This window comes from Hippopotamus amphibius, chromosome 4, assembly GCF_030028045.1.
Source record: "Hippopotamus amphibius kiboko isolate mHipAmp2 chromosome 4, mHipAmp2.hap2, whole genome shotgun sequence".
Lineage (NCBI taxonomy): Eukaryota > Metazoa > Chordata > Mammalia > Artiodactyla > Hippopotamidae > Hippopotamus > Hippopotamus amphibius.
In genome coordinates this window covers 126,704,299-126,726,580 of record NC_080189.1, presented here as the reverse complement: position 1 = coordinate 126,726,580, position 22,282 = coordinate 126,704,299, and positions in this window count along the sequence as shown.

Here is a 22,282-nt window from a genome sequence, read left to right as displayed (position 1 = left end):
GATAGTGTTTTATATCTTGTGGATCATACAAACTCTATTACAGCAATTCAATTCTACTGTTGTAGCAAGTAAGTTTCAAAGACTTTATAGACATTGAAATTTGTATTTTATACATTTTTGTGTGTCACAAAATATTAGTCTTTTAATTTCTTTCCAACCGTTTGAATAACATTCTTAAATTACAGGCTATACAAAAACAGGTGGTGGGCTGGATTTGGACCATGGTCCATAATTAGCAGAACTTACTCTAATACAAAAGAGTCTATTGACAAAAATTTGGAGTACCATGAAGGATAACTTGGATAAATGAAGACCTTTTTATAGTCTTTGATTTCTATCTTTATTTCAGGCTGACCTATGCCCTCATCAGCCAAGTACACATGGCATTATATTTCTAACACTGCTGATAAAAGTCACAAGGTCCTGTGACAAAAAAGAAGTCATGGAACATAAAATATACATCATAACATAGCATAATACAATACAATATATTGTGATAACAAGACAGTTGAAGTTTTTATTAAATTCTGCCAGTTTTCATCTATAAAGCTGGTCTGCAAAGTTGTAACTGCACCAAAAAAGAAACTAAACAAACCAACCCCCTCTGCATTTGGCCTCAGGCAGAATAAAAAACAAAACAAAACAAAACTAAAAACAGAAACATGAATTTCTCTAAGCAACTCAGTTTGAAGGATCTAACCTATTAAATAATGCTGAAATAGCCAGATTAAGTCACTGGATTTGCTTTATCCTGGGAATACTGTCCCTGCTTGCCTGGCCGCTTCAGAGTCTAGAGGCTCTTCAAGCCTGCATTCAATCTTATCTTCTCTGTAAAGCTCTCCCTTGTCTAAGGCATCTCTCATATCTGAACTCCCAGCCATTCACTTACGGTGCTATTTATTTGACAGTTACACTAATTAATAGGGTCTCTTCCAGTGTTTTATTAAACTGTGTTTTGACTCTTGAATGCTTAACTGTAAACTCCTGGAGAATCACAATCCTCTTCTATTTTCTTGTAATTTCTAGATTCCTCGGCATAATGCCTTGGTTTTCAAATGCAACTAAAACAATACATTTTTATGTATTGTTGTATTGTATTATTCTTCTTGATTTCTCCATTCAATTTCTTCTCTATTTTCCTGGGAGGAAAATGTCTCCATTAGTATTCATCTGGCTTTAGATTTTAAATTTACTCAAGAAATTTTAAAAATCTTGGGACTTCCCTGGTGGTTCAGTCGTTAAGACCTCGCCTTCTGAGGCAGCGGGTGCAGGTTCGATCCCTGGTTGGGGAGCTAAGATCCCACATGCCTCAAGGCCAAAAAACCAAAACAGAAAACAGGAGCAATAGTGTAACAAAATTCAATAAAGACTTTACAAATGGTCCACATCAAAAAGAAAATCTTTAAAAAAAATAAATTTAAAAAATCTTATATGGAATTTACAAACTAACATGATTTAGTTAGTTCATTCAGCACATTGTTACTAATTTCTAATTACCTCTCCTTTTACATTTTTTCAAATCCTATTAATCTAAATTCCATTGAGGTATCTTTTGACGTGTTTAGAGATTTTCAGTCATGTTAGCAGGGTTCTTACCAAATTGTTTAGATCCTTTATCTTCAAAAATCCTCTGGAGTTGCATCTACAAAATGGATATAGAGTTAGAATATAGATATAGAGTTAATATAGATATAGAGTTAACATATGAGGAATGGTATGGGGAGGCATAAAATTGTTATACAAATTTTGAAAGGCAAGTTGACAGAATCCATCACAGTTTTGAATGCAGATATCTTTTGACCCATCGGTTGTAAGTTTAGCATTTGCTTCTATATATACTTACAAAATTTCAAGATATATGAACAAGAATGTTTATTATAGTGGATTTAGGGTAGGAAAAATATGGAATAACCTAAGTGTACATCAGTATGGAAATTGTTAAATAAAATATATTATAAAATAAAATTCTGTATCATGTTAAAAAGAATGAGATAGGGCTATGTATGTTGATATTAAAAAAATCCCTAAGAGTGATTATTTAATATTTGAAAAATGAAGGTGCAGTGTGGGCAAACAGTGTGATTTTATTTGCAAATATAAAAAGTACATTAGGCACACAGATTTATACAAAACATATTATTTTCCCTAATGATACACACAAAATTGTTAACTGTGATAGTATTTGTTGAAAAATATTAGAAGATCAGAGAAGTAGACGTTCACTTTTTATTTGATGCCTCTATTATATTATGTGCCTAAAAATCACCTACTATGTAGGTACTGTGAACATTAACTTTGAACTTACAGCAGCACTTGGCAAGTAACAAATCCACAACAAATGCTCATTCCTTTTTCCTTCCCCACATGTCTAGTCACTACTCCATTTCTTTTTTAAAAAAAACATTTATTCCAAAGTAGAAAAGGCATGACCTGTGATGACTCAACCTCAATCTGTAATGCTATCCTGTGTATTTAACTTGCAAACCTAGATTTTTCACTAGCCGTGTGCGCAATTTATTGGTTTATTTTTTAGATTGCTTTGAGATGACAAAATAAAGCCAATCTGTGTTTGAATTTTTTCTCTTCAAGAATCTTCTAGATTAACCAAAGTGTATATTTAGACAGAGGCACTTTTTAAAACAGTCTTACTGATATTATTTCTTTAAGCAAAAACACAAAGTTATGTGATGGCGGCAGCCCGATGAGAAAATAATATTTCATCTCACATCCTAAGAGCCTGGTTAATTCAAAATAAAAATGTCCTCACCAAGTCCACATGAAAGAGAACAGAAGTTAAAAAAAAGGAGGAGGGGGTGGGGGGGGGAGAAGGAAAGAAAGAAAAACCCTCTCGTCTTGGGAGGCCAGCATGACATAGGCCAGAACAGAAGTCAGGAGTGTGCTAAGGAAAGTATGACCCATTCCATCTGCATTAACTCTTGCTCTACTTGAATTATTACCTTTCTACCCTAAGATATTTTCACTGATAAAAAAATGGATTTTTAATTATTTAGTCTGCTTTGGGTCAGCTGTCAGAAATCATGATGTAAATCACCTAATCTCAGTGTATTTCTATGGCAACCATTGAAAACCAAATATTATTTAGCCTTGGGTTATTCCAAAGCATTAAGAGGAGACTTAGACCCTGTAGATATAAACCACGCTGCTATGTGTCTGCTGCCAGCCGCACCTCATGGCAACAAGGAAGGCATTGTGAAAGCAGCCTGGATTCCTCTGGAGCCTGAATAATACTTTCCTGGAATGTAGGTGAACAAATCCTCTTAGATATACGAGGTTTCATCAAACTAAACCTATGCTAAGGCATGCTCAGGGTGAGGGGGAAATTTAAAAAGCAGTATGTTGAAATCCTTTTATGAAAGGGCACAACCTGATATGGTAATGTTGCAGAAACCAACATGCACACTGTTAGAGCTGGAGGAAAAAAGACCTACAGAAGAAATCTCTCAGATGGCCCTTTCATTTCATGATGAACAAGGAGGGAATTTTACTGACTTGCTGAAGTTGATACAACAAGTTAATATATCTGAGAAGAAAACCTAAAAGAGTCTCATGAAATGATGGAAAGGTTATCTGTTAGAGAATCGATTTATTCTCAACTACTTCTTTTATTTTTTTTATTTTATTTTATTTTATTTTATTTTATTTTTTGGGGGGTACAGCAGGTTCAATCAACTGTTTTTATACACATATCCCCATATTCCTTCCCTTCCTTGACGCCCCCCCCTCGAGTCCCCCCCACCCTCCCTGCCCCAGTCCTCTAAGGCATCTTCCATCCTCGAGTTGGACTCCCTTTGTTATTCAACAACTTCCCACTGACTATTTTACAGTTGGTAGTATATATATGTCTGTGCTACTCTCTCGCTTCTTCTCAGTTTCCCCTTCACCCCCCGCCCCCTCCCATACCTCGAGTTCTCCAGTCCATTCTCTGTATCTGCTTCCTTGTTCTTGTCACTGAGTTCATCAGTACCATTTTTAGATTCTGTATATGTGAGTTAGCATACAATATTTGTCCTTCTCTTTCTGACTTACTTCACTCTGTATGACAGATTGTAGTTCTATCCACCTCATTACATATAGCTCCATCTCATCCCTTTTTATAGTTGAGTAATATTCCATTGTATATATATGCCACATCTTCTGTATCCATTCATTTGTTGATGGGCATTTCGGTTGCTTCCATGTCCTGGCTATTGTAAAGAGTGCTGCAATAAACATTATGGTACAAGTTTCTTTTGGGATTATGGTTTTCTTTGGGTATATGCCCAGGAGTGGGATTACTGGATCATATGGTAGTTCTATTTGTAGTTTTTTAAGGAACCTCCAAATTGTTTTCCATAGTGGCTGTACCAACTTACAGTCCCACCAACAGTGCAGGAGAGTTCCCTTTTCTCCACACCCTCTCCAACATTTGTTGTTTCCAGACTTTGTGATGATGGCCATTCTGATTGGTGTGAGGTGATACCTCATTGTGGCTTTGACTTGCATTTCTCCAATGATTAGTGATGTTGAGCATCTTTTCATGTGTGTGTTGGCCATCTGTATGTCTTCTTTGGAGAAATGTCTATTTAGGTCTTCTGCCCATTTGTGGATTGGGTTATTTGCTTTTTTGGTATGAAGCTTCATGAGCTGCTTGTATATTTTGGAGGTTAATCCTTTGTCCGTTGTTTCATAGGCAATTATTTTTTCCCATTCTGAGGGTTGCCTTTTAGTCTTGTTTATGGTTTCTTTTGCTGTGCAGAAGCTCTTAAGTTTCATGAGGTCCCATTCGTTTATTCTTGATTTTATTTCCATGATTCTAGGAGGTGGGTCAAAAAGGATGTTGCTTTGATGTATGTCAAAGAGTGTTCTGCCTATGTTTTCCTCTAGGAGTTTTATACTGTCTGGCCTTACATGTAGGTCTTTAATCCATTTGGAGTTGATTTTTGTGTATGGTGTTAGGAAGTCTTCTAATTTCATTCTTTTACATGTTGCTGTCCAATTTTCCCAGCACCACTTATTGAAGAGGCTGTCTTTTTTCCATTGTATACTCGTGCCTCCTTTGTCAAAGATAAGGTGCCCATATGTGTTTGGGCTTACTTCTGAGTTCTCTATTTTCTTCCATTGATCTTCCTTTCTATTTTTGTGCCAGTACCATACTGTCTTGATCACTATGGCCTTGTAGTATAGTTTGAAGTCAGGAAGCCTGATTCCACCTACTCCATTTTTCCTTCTCAAGATTGCTTTGGCTATTCGGGGTCTTTTGCGTTTCCATACAAATCGTAAGATTTCTTGCTCTAGTTCTGTGAAAAATGCCATTGGTAATTTGATCGGGATTGCATTGAATCTGTAAATTGCTTTGGGTAGTACAGTCATTTTCATGATGTTGATTCTTCCAGTCCAGGAACATGGTATGTCCCTCCATCTGTTTGTGTCATCTTTGATTTCTTTCATCAATGTCTTAAAGTTTTCTGCATACAGATCTTTTGCCTCCTTAGGCAGGTTTATTCCTAGGTATTTTATTCTTTTGGTTGCAATGGTGAATGGGAGAGTTTCCTTAATTTCTCTTTCTGCTCTTCCGTTGTTAGTATATAGGAATGCAAGAGATTTCTGTGCATTAATTTTGTATCCTGCTACTTTACTAAACTCATCAATGAGTGCTAGCAGTTTTCTGGTAGAGTCTTTAGGGTTTTCTATATATAATATCATGTCATCTGCAAAGAGGGACAATTTTACTTCTTCTTTTCCAATTTGGATTCCTTTTCTTTCTTTTTCTTCTCTGATTGCTGTGGCTAACACTTCCAAAACTATGTTGAATAACAGTGGTGAGAGTGGACACCCTTGTCTTGTTCCTGTTCTTAGAGGGAATTCTTCCAGTTTTTCTCCATTGAGAACAATGTTGGCTTTTGGTTTGTCATATATGGCTTTTATGATGTTGAGGTAATTTCCTTCTATGCCCATTTTCTGGAGAGCTTTTATCATAAATGGATGTTGAACTTTGTCAAAAGCTTTTTCTGCATCTATTGAAATGATCATATGGTTTTTATCCTTCAAGTTGTTGATATGATGTATCACGTTGATTGATTTGTGTATATTGAAGAATCCTTGCATCCCAGGGATAAACCCCACTTGATCGTGGTGTATGATTTTTTTAATGTGCTGTTGCAGTCTGTTAGCTAGTATTTTGTTGAGGATTTTTGCATCTATATTCATCAGTGATATTGGTCTGTAGTTTTCTTTTTTTGTGACATCTTTGCCTGGTTTTGGTATCAGGGTGATGGTAGCCTCGTAGAATGAGTTTGGGAGTGTTCCGCCTTCTGCAATATTTTGGAAGAGTTTGAGAAGGATAGGTGTTAACTCTTCTCGAAATGTTTGATAGAATTCGCCTGTGAATCCATCTGGTCCTGGGCTTTTGTGTGTTGGGAGATTTTTAATCACTGCCTCAATTTCTGTACTTGTGATTGGTCTGTTCATGGTTTCTATTTCTTCCTGGTTCAGTCTTGGAAGATTGTATTTTTCTAAGAATGTATCCATTTCTTCCAGGTTATCCAATTGATTGGCATATAGTTGCTTGTAGTAGTCTCTCATGATCTTTTGTATTTCTGAGGTGTCCGTTGTTACTTATCCTTTTTCATTTCTAAGTCTGTTGATTTGCATCTTCTCCCTTTTTTTCTTGATGAGTCTGGCTAATGGTTTATTAATTTTGTTAATCTTCTCAAAGAACCAGCTTTTAGTTTTATTTATTTTTCTTATGGTTTTCCTTTCTTTTTCATTTATTTCTGCTCTGATCTTTATGATTTCTTTCCTTCTGCTCACTTTGGGGTTTCTTTGTTCTTCTTTCTCTAGTTGTTTTAGGTGTAAGGTTAGGTTGTTTATTCGATCATTTTCTTGTTTCTTAAGGTAGGACTGTATTGCTATAAACTTCCCTCTTAGAACTGCTTTAGCTGCATCCCATAGGTTTTGGGTTGTTGTGTTTTCGTTGTCATTTGTTTCTAGATATTTTTTGATTTCCTCTTTGATTTCTGTAGTGATTCCTTGGTTGTTTAAGAGTGAATTGTTTAGCCTCCATGTGTTTGTATTTTTTACAGTTTTTTTCCTGTAATTGATATCTAGTCTCATGGCGTTGTGGTCTGAGAAGATGCTTGATATGATTTCAATTTTCTTGAATTTGCTGAGGTTTGATTTGTGACCCAAGATGTGATCTATCCTGGAAAATGTTCCGTGTGCACTTGAGAAGAAAGTGTAGTCTGTCGTTTTTGGATGGAATGTCCTATAAATATCAATGAAGTCGAGATGGTCTAATGTGTCATTTAAAGCTTGTGTGTCTTTATTTATTTTCTGTTTGGATGATCTGTCCATTGATGTAAGTGGGGTGTTCAAGTCTCCCACTATTATTGTGTTGCTGTCGATGTCCCCTTTTATAGCTGTTAGCATTTGCCTTATGTATTGAGGTGCTCCTATATTGGGGGCATAGATATTTACCATTGTGATATGTTCTTCTTGGATGGATCCCTTGATCATTATGTAGTGCCCTTCCTTGTCTCTTTTAATAGTCTTTACTTTCAAGTCTAATTTGTCTGATATGAGTATTGCTACTCCAGCTTTCTTTTGACTTCTATTTGCATGGAATATCTTTTTCCATCCCTTCACTTTCAGTCTATATGTATCCCTTGGTCTGAAGTGGGTTTCTTGTAGGCAGCATATAGAAGGGTCTTGTTTTTGTATCCATTCAGCCAGTCTGTGTCTTTTGGTTGGAGCATTTAATCCATTGACATTTAAAGTGATTATTGACATGTGTGTTTCAATGACCATTTTCTTAATTGTTTTGGGTTTGTATTTGTAGGTGTTTTCCTTTTCTTGTGTTTCCTACTTAGAGAAGTTCCTTTAGCACTTGTTGTAAGGCTGGTTTGGTGGTGCTGAATTCTCTTAACTTTTGCTTGTCTGGAAAGCTTTTGATTTCTCCCTCAAATCTGAATGAGATTCTTGCTGGGTGGAGTATTCTTGGCTGTAGGTTTCTCTCTTTCAGGACTTTCAGTATATCCTGCCATTCCCTTCTGGCCTGCAGAGTTTCTGTAGAAAGGTCAGCTGTTATCCTGATGGGTTTTCCCTTATATGTTGTTTGTTGCTTTTCTCTTGCTGCTTTTAATATTTTTTCTTTGTGTTTAATTGTCGTTAGTTTGATTAATATGTGTCTTGGTGTATTTCTCCTTGGGTTTATTCTGTATGGGACTCTCTGTGCTTCTTGGACTTGGTTCATTATTTCCTTTCCCATGTTGGGGAAGTTTTCCACTATAACCTCTTCGAATATTTTCTCAGACCCTTTCTTGTTTTCTTCTTCTTCTGGGATGCCTATAATTCGAATGTTGGTACGCTTCATGTTATCACTGAGGTCTCTGAGGCTGTCTTCTAGTCTTTTTATTTTTTTTTTCTTTTTCCTGCTCTGTGGCGTTTATTTCTCCCATTCTATCTTCCAACTCCCTTATTCGTTCTTCTGCCTCAGTCATTCTGCTGGTTATAGCATCTAGAGTATTTTTAATTTCAGTTATTTTGTTATCCATTGCTGTTAGTTTTTCTGAGTTCTTATGAACTGTTTCTTGTACTTTCTCTATTTTGTTATCGAGATTTTGTATCATTTTTACTATCATTACTCTAAATTCTTTTTCAGGCATTTTTCCTATTTCCTCCTCATTTATTTGGTCTTGTGAGTTTTTTTCCTGCTCCTTTGCCTGCATGGTGTTTCTTTGTTTCCTCATGGTTGTCCAAGCTTTTGGGGTTGCTTGTCCTGGTGATAGAGGTGTTTATAGAAGACTGTCCAAGCCTCACACTAATGTCCAAGTATTGGATTAAATGAATATTCAGTCTAGGAAACACATACATGTATAAGACACACAATTACTGAATCCGTTAGGACATAAGGCTCTAGAAAGATCTGACAGAACCCCAGTGTGCTATCAGATATTCAAAGAGAAACCCAGCAGAAATTGACAACTGAAACAGAACAAATCAGAGACAAAAGCAAAAGCAAACAAACAACAAATAACACCTTACACATACAAACATGAATCCAGGGAGATTTTGTAAGCTAGGATCAAATATAGAAAAGAGCTGGAGTACCACCAGAGAGAATGGAGATTCTCAGAATGTAATTAGACAACTGTACTAAGAACTAAGATACAGACAAAAGCCTAATATTAATACCAAGGCAGTGCATCATCTGGAGAATAGAGCAAGGAGTCTGAGCAGACCGATAGTGTTGCTTATAAGTATGTTAAGATAAAATACACTTAAAATGGCTGGAAGAAAGGGGAACAGAAGAGCGTAATGTGGTTGGAAATATGCAAAGAAAAAGAAAGGAATAGAAGTGTATAAAAGAAAGGGATGAAAGGAAAGTATGAAAGATATTTTGTCTGTACTACCAAAAACTTAGCTAGATATAGAAGTATATAAAAAGGCAAAAAAAAAAAAAAAAAAAAAGAATAAAAAATATCCTTAAAAAATTATGTTATAAAACTTGTAGATCCCTTAGGGCTAAGATCGTATTTAATAAATCAAAAAAAAAAAAAAAAAAAAGAGAGAGAGAGAAAGAAAAAAAAAAAAAAAATCCAGAACTGATCCCAGAATGGACCAGTTCAATAGGTATTGATACTACTATTTCTGTTTCCTTAGCGTCTCAGCTGTAAGTGTCCTTCTCCTTGCCTTGGGTTTTTTTTTTGCGTTATTCTGTGACCAGCAGAGGTTCCTTTATTGTTCGTCTGTAAGCCTCGGTGTGTGGGGAGGGAGAGGGTACAATAGTGGCTCCTTCTCCTGGGAGTGAGTGAGCAGTGGCGCACTGTTGTTTCAGTCAGGGTTGGAGGTGCCTGTTGCAGAGGGCGCTGGTGGCTCAGGCGTACACAGAAAGTCTTAGAGTTGGGCCTCTCTCGGGGTTTTTTCTTTTTGATGCTGTTTTTTTTTTTTTTTTTTTCTCTCGGCAGCCTCCCTGCTGCTGGCGTTGCAAGGAGTTTTAATCCAGCCCCGCCCGAGTGCCTGAGGGTGCTTGTTATCCCTGAGTGCCTTAGGTGGCCCGCAGGGTGTCTCTCCACTGCCTGTTGCAGAGGCGCCGAAAGAGAGGGAGAGGCTATGCGTGCGGCTCCTCCCCCGCGCCCGGGAGCCTGCAGCCTCCAGCCGCCATCATGGCCGGGCAGCTCTCAGGGACAGGCACTGCTCTCCGCGGACCTCTTCCCTCCTGTGCTCTCGGTCCGTGACCCTACCGGCAACAATGTTTCTCCCCCTGAACCCGCTCTCCAGTTCCCACGCTCCCGCTCCTGGACCCTCCGTTCAGCCGCGGATCGATGTCTCAGTCCGGGAACGCTGAGCTGCGCTGCGGACCCTCCGTATGTTTCTCACTCCCTCCCGTCTGCCACAGCTCCGCCGCTTCACCCTCTTTGAGCCTTCGTAGATGCCTCCCTACCGGCTATGTCGGGCTCCCCGCTGCCCTTTCTGGTGTCCGATGCCATCTGCTGGTGTTCAGCTGGTTCTCTGTGGGAATGACTGCGTCCTTCCGTGCATTCCCAATGCATCTGTGGAGAGGGATGCACTCCACGTCTCTCTACTTCGCCGCCATCTTGAGATCTCTCAACTACTTCTAATAAAGGTAATTATGGAATGCTTGGAATAATCAAATCTAGAGCCAATCCTAAATTTTGTTTGGGCCAGTTTGACTCCTTCTTCCATCACTTATTATTAGAGCCAAAATACTAAACTGAATTTACTGTTTTTCTTTTCTTCATGGATTTAGCAAATTCTTATGGCGTAGAGAACTGTTTCAAAACACTAGAAGGTCATAGTCTGATGGGCCTACTTGTGAACAATGAGTGGTAAGTGTTAGAGGTCTGTGTAGAGAGCTATTGCCATGCAGTGCAGAGGGCACTGATTTAAATGGGGGAGGGGATGTCACAAAGGCTTTGCGGGAGGGACATTTTAATGCACTTTGAAGAGCAAGTAGAAGATAGTCATGTAGACAAGAAAGAAGGACATCCAAGGAGAGAAAACAGCATATGCAATGACCCAGAGACATGCACGACTGCATGAAAATTTATATTATAGCATAAAAGTTACAAAAGAATAATCCTAGGTAATGAGATTGGGAAAGCAGGTGCAGAAAATACAGAGTTTTGGTTGCCATGTTGCTTCAACTTCATCTGAAGGTTGACCTGAGGTTTTGGAGCAGTCATTCTGCAGCTGTCTGAAAGATATGGTAGAACAAGTAACAAGGGCATCTTGCCAAAGACCACCAAAGTGAAGTGAGATCAACACATAAATGAAGGATAAGTGAGTGTGGTTAAAGAAGAATGGATAGTTTTGAGGAAGTCCCAAGAAAAAACATGAGTAGCAATCAGGTTTTCTTGATGTAGGCAACACATTTATAAAGTGGGCTGTATATAGTGACAACAGATTAAAAAGACTTTCCATTTTCACCTTCTGCTCTACCTTGGGTTATAGAACTAGAAGAGTTGTCAGTGCAGACACATATTTACTCAAAGTTTGCAGTGCTTTTGTAATTTTGCATTTCAACACCTTCATGAGGTTTTAAAAGGAAAGTTATGAGAAAGGAAATTAATTGTTATCAATTTGCTATTTTGATGTGAAAGTTCCCATCTATCCTTTTCTTATTTTTTTTTTAACCTCCCTGCCAAATCAAATCTTAAGTTTCTATCTTATGGGCAAAAATATTATATAAATTTCTATTTCTAGCATAGCACCTTAGATAATGTATAGCATTAAAGCCTACCCCCCATTTTTTTTAATTTTGAGATTTTATTTGGAGATCCATGGAAGATTTTCGTCCAAACTTCTCTACTAGGAAAATAGTTTCATGTCATTATCTAAGACATAAAAGCAATATGGTACCTGTTTGACTTTCTCTTCTCATAAGTCATAAGGAAGCCTAGAGCAATGATGGCATCCAACTTTATTAACTGTGTCAAGCCGTGGGGTGGATATTTGTGTATATTAACTTTCACACTAATTGACTACCATTTTTTTTCACTCAAGTTCATTTGAATTTTTTAAAAAATCTTGTGTTTATATAAATTGTCTCAAAACCTTTATGGAAGCAGTAGGGTATAAATTATAAGATAGACTCTACACACTGTAACATTCAATAAATATTCATGGTTAGTGATCACAGAATATGTGGACAGCACCAAACCCCAATAAGAGAGAATGTGACAAACCTCGGTCGTGTTCCTTTACTGTGGCCATCACCGCACTGTCTGTTTGAGGAAGCATTTCCTCCCATTCTGTTTCACTGAAATAATGAGATACCAGTCTCAGAGTTTCTTTCAAGGAAATTTCCTGGACTGAATGGAATAATTAAATACGCTGAATTTGCTGAGGTTATCCAGTTTCACTAATGAGGAACTTGTCTTTTTCTCTTTAAAGTCTAAACCTGTTTCAGTTGAACGGGGTTACAAGTGTTATCACAAGCCTTCCCTTTTGAGTTTATATGAAAATAAAATTTACCCTCTGCTAAATCAGGGGAAAAATAACTAGTTCTTATGCTGCTTCCAGAGCTGGTTGAGGCATTTGAGATAAGAGAGAAGATGGTATTATACTTTCCCAAAAATGAAAGAATTTAAAGAATGAGTATATTGGCCACTGACCTTAAGACTCCTGGCAGAAGGGACTTTGCAGAATCACCCAAGCTCTAACTTTAATATGAAACAATTAGCTAGGAGTTGTCTCCATCTCTTCTTCCTTCCCTATTTTTTTCCCCTCTAATAGATGACTTACTTTAGTGGACCATATGTATGCCACCAGGAACCACCCCCCAGAGAACTGGGACACTCATTCCCCACCAGCTACTTGGATGTTGGGGCTGATCACTCTCACCGAATCCGTCTTGAAGAATTGATCTTAGGTGAAGACGTCCAAGACAACAGTAGAAGCCAGAAGAGTTGGAATGTTGCAGGGCTGAAAAGAAATAACTATCATCCTAGAATTCTACAGTCTGCCAAATGATGACTTATCAACAAGGGTGGGGCAAACCACAGAAGTTCACACAAGGAAAGACGGAGACAAGGTATATTGAATGGATCCTCGCTGAAAGAAGAGCTAAAGGAGATGTATCAAGAAAATGAAAACTGAATCCATGAAAGGGAGTGAGATACCAGAACTGGTAAATGGTAAACATCTTAGAGACTCTGCCCAATACAACAGCAACAAGACGGCCATGTAGCAAATGTAGAGAAACACAGTGGAAGGAAAGTGCTGGATGATATCACATAAGACAATAGGAGGTGATTAGATTCAAGTTTTCTGAGGTCCTGGTGTCTGTTGGGAGTTGGAAAGAGATAGTGATTAACTTCAGATGCAAATAAGTCAAGTATGTATATTAAAAATATAAGCATATCTACTAAAAATATCGAATGTAAAATTTCCCAGCTAGTGGGGGAAATAAGAAAGGAAAGGGAACTTGATCAACACATTGGAGAGTGTAAAAGGAGACATATAGCAAAAGTAACTATTATGGGTGCTGGAGGAGCCCCAGGGCCATTGCAGGACTGAGGAACTCTCTCCCTCCATGCTGAAAGTGTTGGCTGTAGATGGCCCACTCTTGAAGGGAAATAACTTTGCACAAGTTTACACCCCCGGTCTGGTGACAGCTCACACCCAGTGATGGGTCAAAGCAGGGATATAAATGTCTAGCTCACTTACCTCAAGATGAAATAAATCTTAAGAGCTGTCTTAGCTCCAAAGCTCCCTAGGAGATGAGCTGGGGCTTTTGCTACAAATGCATCACAGTTCAATTTCTCGCTTTGTCCAGCCCTGCCCCCTCTTTTCCTTATACGTATTGATCATAGACTCCTTTCCCAAATAAACTTCTGCACACACGTCTCTAAGACTCTTTTTACCAAGGAACCTGGCCTAAGGCAATTATCACATATGTGGTAGACATCAGGATACAAAGATGAGCAGAAGAAGACAAGGTATACCAAAGGAGTTACAGAGCTAATTTACTGAAATAGTTAGACTGCAGGTTCTGGATTCAGAATTGCCACTTGCTGCCCATGGGACATGCATAAACTCCATAAGCCTCAGTTCCCTCATCTGTAGAATAAGGTTGCTGTGTGCTAGGGACTGAATGTGTCCCCTCCATGTTTGTAGGTTGATGTCCTAATCCCCCATGTGATGGTATTTGGTGATGGAGCATTTGGGAGGTAACTGGGGTAATTAGGTCATGAGGGTGGAGCCCTCCTAGTGGGATTAGTGCCCTTATAAGAAGAGACATGAGAAAGCTTGCTCTGTTTCTGAGGACACAGAAGAGAGGTTATTTGAGCACATAATGTTGTCGTGGCCACCTGCAAGTCAAGAGAAGATGTCTCAGAATAAATCCATCTTCATCCTGGACTTCTCAGTCTCCAGAACAGTAAGAAATAAATTCCTGTTGTTTAAGCCACTGAGTCAATGGCATTTTGTTCCAGCAGCCCGAACAGACTAAGATGTTGTGGTCATTAAGCAGGAAGTTACTCAGTAGTGTTAGATAAATAGTCATCATATATGAAAATATAATACTGAGAGTATTAAAAGAAAAAAAGAGATAAATACGTAATGGGTTTGCTTTGCCTCAAAGAAGACTTTGAAAAGAAGTGATGTTGAAGTTTGAGTTTGCAAGATGAATAAGACAATGTCAGGGAAGAGCTGAGATAGAATGCAAGCAGAGGAAAACAGGAGCCAAACCACAACTGCAGAGAATCTGCCTGGGATGTGAATGGATGAAGGTGGCAGAAAGTAAAATGGGAACGTGGAGTTAGCCCATGCAGCTTGGATTTATTCTATAGTATGCAATAGGAAATTCCAAAGCTTTTATAAATGAATATGTGACACAATTAGATTTGTATTTTTAGAAGCTAATAGCCTAACCCCAGTGACAAAGATATATTAAAAATCTTAAGGAGAATCTGGATGCCAAGAGACATGCTAGAAGCCTATTGCATTGGTCCAAGCACAAGAAAAGAAAAGACTGCTCTCGGTCAGTCGCAGAAGAAATCAATGCTGAATGATCGACTTTAAAATACTTAGGAGTGTACCTCAAAAAAAATAATAGCAAAAATAAAATAAAATAAAATATTTAGGAGGCAAAGTCAAGAGGAATGTGGCTGCATAGGTGAGAGGATAGGAAGGAAGAGGACTCAAAGTCCATCTCTGAGTGTTCTAACCTGAGTGAGAGGTTGAGACATGGGGGAGACTAGTCTTATCTTGAATATGATCAGTTTGAGATATTAGATTAGCCAAGAATTAGGGGAGAGGACTAGTGTGGAAGAAGCTGAATACAACTCACAATGATGCTTGAACAGGGGCGTCATTGTGCTTGGGGGAACCGTCCTCACTTGTCAGTGTGTCTGCAAAATCATTTTCTACCTGGTTAGATCCGCATATGGAAAATGTGTGTTTCTTTTCTCATGGAAAAAGAACGCTTAGCAGTGAATACATAACAAGTCATAATGCTTCATCCTGAATACCTGAATGTGGATTTTCAATGGACAATTCAGACTGCATTTCATGCACTGTTCACCGATAATTTATAATATGCATAAATAACCCTCTCTATTAGATTTATATCCATGCATTTGAATTAAGATCCACTTAGTCTGATGCCTCAGAGTCTAGCTGAAAATATGCCAAAAGTTTGGCTTTTAAGTTTTCGAGCTTTGGGGGATTAATTTATCCACCAGAAGCACAATAATTCCATATGTCCAAGTTGAGATGTATTTGGTACTTCTGAAAGAAACAATGATGACACTATGCTGACTTTCAAAATGAATTAAATAAAGGGAAAAGCATAATTCAAAGCCAAATTGGGATTCATTTGCACATATTTGGGACTTAAAAGATTTTCGTCATCATTTGACTGGAGCCCTGTTGGAGACTATTTATGAGTCATTTCTAGAGAGCTCTTTTCAGGATGCTCAGCTTTAAATTGCACCAAAGCTCTGTTTTGCTTTCCCTGATCATGTAACCAACTGACTGCCTTTTTATAATTGTGCCTCTGAAGCCCTGTCAGCAGGACAACTGCAAAGCCATCTTTAAACCTAGTAAAAACATGAAGACCAAGATGAAATTTAGCACTCAAACTCCCAACTCAAGAGACTCTACCGTGAAAGAAGACAGACTAGAATGCAATTAGAAAATTTTATCTGGACATAAAACCATTCATTCCAAAGACCTTAAAATGGCTGCCTGGGAGAAATTGTAGCTCTAAAAACTTTAAGGTTACTCTTAAATATCAAACAGTTCTAGTGGCAAGTCTACAGAAAAAATTTTTAAATATTTCATGACAAAAAATGAGTTTTATTGTCAAATTGGATTTATTGCTATTTTCCATTCATTCAACAATTGGTCTCCTCCTTGAAAGGTCATATTGTACTGTCTGTGCTGTTTCTCCAGTGAATCAGAAACATTCACTGAGTTCCTGGGGATGCTGTCATGTTCTTGATAAACTGAAAGTAGTATATTTTTATAACAAGTGTATAAACACTTGTTATGTTTAAGAACAGTGGACTGTATCACATAAAGACAAAAGGGGGAGGGGCGCTCTGGCAAAGATGAAGCTATATAGAAATATGTGCATCAATCTTTATATACATAGCCCAAAGTGAATCTCCAGGGCCATTATGCCAAACAAACAATGTTGTTTTCAGCAATTCTAATTGTCCATTTTAATCTCCTAAAAAGATATTTCTTTATTCTGTATTTCTCTGATTTTCAAAGTCTAAAATGAATAGTATCCTGTCACGTGATACTAATACCTCATGTGATGTCAGCACACCTGTGGAAGTGTGAAACATGTCCCAAAGTTCTTTGACTTTTCTCTCATTGCGAGTTGGGGGTCATAGTCCTGTCCTAGAATTTGGGCTCAGATTGCTTGACCGATGCAAAACCGGTGGAGGTGATGGTGTGCCAGTTTCTGGGCCAGGCTTGAGGCAACTGGGAACTTTAACTTTCTATATCTTGGCATACTCTATCCTGAAACTCAGACATAATGATCTGAGGAAGTCAAGTGGCTCTATGGAGACATCTCTGTGAAGAAAAATCTACAGCCAGAAAAAAAGGTAGATACTATTGCCTTAGTGGAGTTCATCTAGTCAACGTCAGATGGAATGGAGATGAGATATCCCCACTGAGTCCTGCTCAAACTGAATATTCATGAAAAAGGCTATCAAATTATCGAAATTACTAGAAACATCAAAACAAATAGAATGCCTAGAAATATATATGTATATGTGTATATACATATACCCATCATGTATATATATATACCCATCATGTATATATGCATTACATATATATACACACACACACAGTGAAATTTAAAACCCAATAAAATCATTAATTAGCTGATTAGATACAGTTGAAGAGAGGCATAATGAACAAGAAGCTAAAAATTAGAAAAAGTGCATCAAATGTAACATAAAATGGGAAAGGAGGTAGAAAACATGAAGAAACATTAAAGAAACATGGAACTTTGTGGTGATGAATGAGAACTAAGCAATATTTGAATGGATAATGGCTGAAAGCTGTCCAGAATTTAAGAAAGACAGGTATTCTCCATTAAAATGCCCAAAATATTAAAAGCAGGATAAATAGAAGGAAGCACACATCCAGAATATTTTAGTCTAAGTGCAAACCATGAAAGACAAAAGGAAAATTTTAAATGTATCCAGAGGAAAAACACAGTTTACAATAAACTGTGAATAAATTAAATTATTTATTCACATTGTGAATAAATTAAATTATTTAAAACACGGGTAAGAATAAACAAATATTGACTATACACCTCAATTATGATAATATTTAATTGGTTGAGCTTAAAAAAATCTCCATAGCATTTAAGTCTGGATAATATTGTTGGGTTAAATAGAAAGAGGATTGTGGCTAGAATTAACATATCTTAAGGTCCTTTTGTTGTTCAGGGGAGAGTAAAGATTCTGATTGATTTTACACACTACAAAGTATGCATCTTACACTTTTAATGGCAATGATCAAAAGAATTTAAAGGAAATGATATCTTACAAATAATAGTGGAAAAATAGAATCAGAAAAAAATGATAAGGAATTCCTTGGAGGTCCAGTGGTTAGGACTCTGCGCTTTCACTGTTGAGGGCAAGTGTTTGATCCCTGGTTGGGGAACTAAGATTCTGAAAGCCATGTAGCAGTCAAAAATTTAAAAAATAACAATAATAAAAAGAAAGAAAGAAAAAAAAGATGAACCCAAACAAAGACAAGAGGAAAAAATTAATGTAGAAAAAGGGGATAAGAAAAATGCAAATAAAAGGTAAAGTGAGTATTGAAATTATAAACTTGAAAAGGAAAGAGAAAGAAAAAGAAATCAAGATAGTATGACATGATAATTCACACAAGAATGCTAGGTAACCTTACAAGTCTTACTTACTCCTAGACTATAAAATTACATTACATGAAACAAGCACCTTCCACCGAGATGGCTAATTCCTCACCAGAATTTATGCCACTGTCTTGTCAAGAGGTTTCTTCATTCCACCACACAGCAAATAACCAGAGATGTGAATTACTCCACCTGGGTGGTCATTCAAAATCAATAGAATCTTTTGCCCATCCTCACTTGTAGACTCAATGCAATAGATGCTTCCCCAAGAGTGAAAGGACATTGACTGCAGATTGAGCAGCGAGATTAGCGCTCTCAACTCTGGATAAACAAGAGTGCTCCACTTAAAACATTGGATAATACAAATCTGATTCATTCATGGACAAAACAGAAATACTAAGCAAAAGCATTGAAAGCCCTGATTTTTTTTTCCTATCTTATTCCCAGCACAGGCAAACACATAAGCTCTAGCACTAACCTAATAACTTTCACCCAGAGGCTGACAATATATCTTACTGTGTTACAAATAAATAGCAGACATAGTCCACAGACTGTCAAATCTCTGCTGCAGAACAAACAGGGCTATGATTGTGCTCCGTAAAATAAAATAGTGCCCAAGGAATGAACTCAACAGCAGTGACTGCCAGTGCAAATCTGTAAAAAGCCTCAGGAAACAGAACTCCAAAGTTATTATTTTATTGGGGTTGGGTATCTTGGGGGATTAGAGATAAAAGATTTATACCTCTAGGTTTTCTAGCTTAAATGAACTGAAAGCATGAGTAACTTTTAAAATATCAGAAAACAGATTGCATTGTTCTAATACGTAGATAAAGTTATTTATAAAAATGTGTGGTTGTTTCTGCGCTTCATGAAAACCTTAGAGTCGGTGTTTCTTAATAACTGAGCAGTTCCTTGAGAAGTATTTAGAAGGCTTCTTTTCAATTCAGAATTACTCAAAAATGTTGAAACTCCAAGCAAACCGGTGTTGAAACATGGAACCCTCATTTATGGAAACAACTCTTCTCTTGACACAAATGGGGTGAGTCGGTCATGTGTTTTGACTAGCAAATGTTTGGCTGTGAACCCCAGCATAATTAAATTACATGTCTGTGAGATACCTAATCAATATTTCTAAAGCTGACGTTAATTTGAATTTTTATCTAAGTCACACAAGTTGTAAAATCTTTTCCATGATGACCATATCATGTAAACAAGGAAGAGAGTCTACAGACTTGGAATTTTCTACTGCTCTGATCAACTTAGACAACTGGCATTCTTTCTGTGTTTTCTTTGATAGTTTGTTTTACCTTTGTGTATTTAATGTAATTTCTTCCTGTCCTTAACAAATGTTTTAATTCTCAAGGATGGAAACCTTGTTTTCTATCTTCTCAGCATTTTTCTTTCCTCCAATACACAGTGAATAATCCATACATAGTTAATTAAGGATTATATAAATTGTAACCTCATGGTAACTTTTGGTATAATTAATTTTTTAAATTTCTTTCTGCAGAACACTAATGAATAAAAATGACTTGCTTGTATTTAGAGAAGAAGGCAGAAAACCACGTAAAACCAATATAGGAAAGCATGATTAATTCACACTCATTGTTAGGAGGAATGCCCAGTTTGAATGAATAGGAAATATGAATTATGGAATATTTTCAAAAATATATAGTATTCTTTCAATTACTTGCTGTATTTTAAACCAGGCAACAAAATAGCACCAACTTCATATTTTTAAGGGAAATGGATAGAATGTTTTGTAAAATAGCATAACATGAGGGTCCCATAGGCTTAGAAACCATCTCTCTTTAGTATGCTAAATATTAACCAGCATAACTATCTTGCCCTTTTCTAGTTCTGTTACCAGCATACCAGCACACCGCACTCTGCATACCAGTCTTTGTATATAGTAAAGAAAGCAAATTATTTTGCAAATCAATGCTAACTTTTTTGTTTTTAACCATTTGGAGGAGATGAAACAAGACAAAAGGCCAAAAACAATCAGGGGTCAGCAAACTTTTCCTGTAAAGAGCCCAGCTAAGTACATATTTCAGGCTCAGTCTCTGTTCAAACTGCTCAATTCTGCTGGAAATGAAAGAGCTGTGTTCCAGTAAAGTTTTGTTTATGGATGTTGCAATTTGAATTTCATAGAATTTTTATGTTCCATGAAATAGAATATTTCTGATTTGTTTTGACAATTAAAAAATGTAAAAAAACATCCTTAGCTGATAGGACATGCAAAAGATGAAGTGGGCTGGATTTGGCCTGTAGGCCTAAGTTTGTCAAGAGACTTCAACCCTCTCCTATACGTATACTGTACATAAAATTTTGCCACATTAGAAACAAAAAAGACAACAAAGACACAAAGATGACTAAAGGAAGGACTGAAAACATATTGAAGATGGCACTGAGTGGTTAAATATATATGTGCAAATCAGACTTACTGAGTTTTATTTTACTAGCATTTGTATATCCAAGATTTTGGTTTCTTTTTTTACGAAAATGATAAAAACTTTTTGCCAGAAGCTGTAATCTTACTGAACTATTTTGATTCCTTAGGAAACAACAATAAGCAAAATGTTTCTAATATATTTACCTTTTTCAAAATTAAAAATAATTGCCAATCTAATACATCTTTCTGGAAACTTAAATGAAACTCACTTTGATGGGGGAAGATATCAGTTTGTTTTCACTCTGCAACCAAGACTCAAATCTTAAATGCTGGCAGAACCAATTGGGATAGGGCACATCTCTGTACCAAGAGATGCTCAGCGCTGTCCAGTGGTAGTCACTTTCCTTATCTGCTTTTTTGGAACTTACTTTACAGGAAGAGCAAATAAGACTCTTCAAATATCCTTATGATTGGTCTTATATGCCTATCCTTTCTTTGATATCTTTCATCATTTTAAACATGTTTATTTTATAGCTTCACATAACTTTATTGTTTGAAGTTCTTGGAGGACAATCCCGCTGTTTTATTGTGTTTTCTAGCTCGTGTTCATAGTATATCACCTACTCATATTTTTCATGACTTTCCCAGTGTAAGTTCATCAGTTCACCTTCAGTGGCATTTTGTCTGTGGAATTCTCATTCAACCCAACTTGAGGAATTAGGTTGACTCTTGGCTTCTTATCCCTGACCTAGGACCATGTTTAGTTATCTCTCAGCTTTGGGCTTCCGAGACAGTAAGGGGTATATAAATTGGAACTCACAGCCATAGGAGGCAAAGGCAATAGCTCCAAATTCTCAGAAAAAGCTTTTTTTTTTAACCCCACTTAGTACATAGAATAAGATGAGCTTCTCTTTTTTCCCTTTTTCCCTTGTGTCCCTGGGAGAATTTTTCCAGCGCATAGTCTGACAGATGTTTAACCCTTCAGAGGTCCTGGCTTTATGTGAGGATATCAGTTCAACCCAGGGCGGGTCCACAGCCCCATCTCCTGCTCTGGATGTCTCCTAGGTCCCAATGACAAGCAAATCTTACCAGAGTAGTTGCTTTTGCTTTGTTTCTTGTTTTTTTTTTGTTTTTTTTATTTTATTTTATTTTTGGCTGCGTTGGTTGTTCATTGCTGTGCATGGGCTTTCTCCAGTTGTGGTGAGCGGGGGCTACTCTTCCTTGTGGTGCACAGGCTTCTTATTGTGGTGGCTTCTCTTCTTGTGGAGCACAGGCTCTAGGTGCACAGGCTTCAGTAGTTATGGCCCATGGGCTCAGTAGTTGTGGCTCCCAGGCTTAGTTGCTCGCGTCATGTGGGATATTCCCGGCAGGGATTGAACCTATGTCCCCTGCATTGGCAGGTGGATGCTTAACCACTGCGCCACCAGGGGAGCCCCTGCTTTGATTTTTTTATTCTCTATTTTATACTTTCCCAGCTCCCTATCTCACACCCCATGAGGATTTTCTTTATT